Raw genomic sequence first — 1,259 nt, 5'->3', positions numbered from 1 at the left:
GCTGTGGTTGTTGTTGGTGCTTTAGTGGTTGTAGATGGTGATTCAATTGTTGTTGTTGGAGCTGCTGTGGTTGTAGTAGGAGCAGCTGTGGTTGTAGTTGGTTCTGCTGTGGTTGTAGTTGGAGCTGCTGTTGTTGTTGGTGCTTCAGTTGTTGTGATTGGAGCAGCTTTGGTTGTAGTTGGAGCCGCTGTGGTGGTAGTTGGTTCCGCAGTAGTTGTAGTTGTAGTTGGAACTACTGTGGTTGTAGTTGGTGCCGCTGTGGTCGTTGTTGGTGCCGCTGTGGTCGTTGTTGGAACCTCTGTGGTTGTAGTTGGTGCTTCATTTGTTGTGGTTGGAGCAGCTGTGGTTGTAGTTTGAGCTGCTGTGGTTGTTTTTGGAGCCGCTGTGGTTGTAGTTGGATCTGCTGTTGTTGTTGTTGGAGCTGCTGTGGTTGTAGTTGGAGCTGCTGTTGTTGTAGTAGGAGCAGCTGTGGTTGTTGTTGGAACTGATGTGKTTGTAGTTGGTGCTTCAGTTGTTGTGGTTAGAGCAGATGTAGTTGTAGTTGGAGCTGCTGTGGTTGTTGTTGGTGCCTCTGTAGTCATTGTTGGAGCTGCTGTGGTTGTAGTTGATGCGTCAGTGGTTGTTGTTGGTGCTTCAGTTGTTATGGTTGGAGCAGCTGTGGTTGTTGTTGGGGCTGCTGTGGATGTAGTAGGAGCTGGTGTGGTTGTTGTTGGTGCATCAGTTGTTGTGGTTGGAGCAGCTGTGGTTGTAGTTGGAGCTGCAGTGGTTGTTGTTGGAGCTTCAGTTGTTGTGGTTGGAGCAGCTGTGGTTGTTGTTGGAGCTGATGTGGTTGTTGTTGGTGCTGCTGTGGTTGTAGTTGTCCCTTCAGTTGTTGTGGTTGGATCAGCTGTGGTTGTAGTTGGAAGTGTTTTGGTTGTTGGTTCTTCTGTTTTTGTGGTTGGAGAAGATGTAGTTGTAGTTGGAGCTGCTGTGGTTGTTGTTGGTGCCGCTGTGGTCGTTGTTGGAGCCGCTGTAGTTGTTGTTGGTGCCGCTGTGGTTGTTGGTGGTGTTTCAGTTGTTGTGGTTGGATCCGCTGTGGCTGTAGTTGGAGACTCAGTGGTTGTTGTAGGTGCAGCTGTGGTTGTTGTTGGAGCCGATGTGGATGTTGTTGGTGTTTCAGTGGTTGTAGTTGGTGCTTCAGTTGTTGTGGTTGGAGCAGCTTTGGTTGTAGTTGGAGCTGCTGTGGTTGTAGTAGGAGCCGCTGTGGGTGTTGTTGGAGC

The 1,259-nt window shown here is 49.4% G+C and overlaps 1 pseudogene; it reads right to left on the bottom strand.

Annotated features, from left to right (window-relative positions):
* LOC103481793 (mucin-5AC-like) overlaps nt 1-1,259 on the bottom strand; it is a 29,066-nt pseudogene that overhangs the window by 11,644 nt on the left and 16,163 nt on the right.

Source organism: Poecilia reticulata, linkage group LG19, assembly GCF_000633615.1.
Source record: "Poecilia reticulata strain Guanapo linkage group LG19, Guppy_female_1.0+MT, whole genome shotgun sequence".
Taxonomy (NCBI): Eukaryota; Metazoa; Chordata; class Actinopteri; order Cyprinodontiformes; family Poeciliidae; genus Poecilia; species Poecilia reticulata.
The sequence above is the reverse complement of the archived record's forward strand: the minus strand, read 5'-3'. Positions and strand labels throughout refer to the sequence as shown.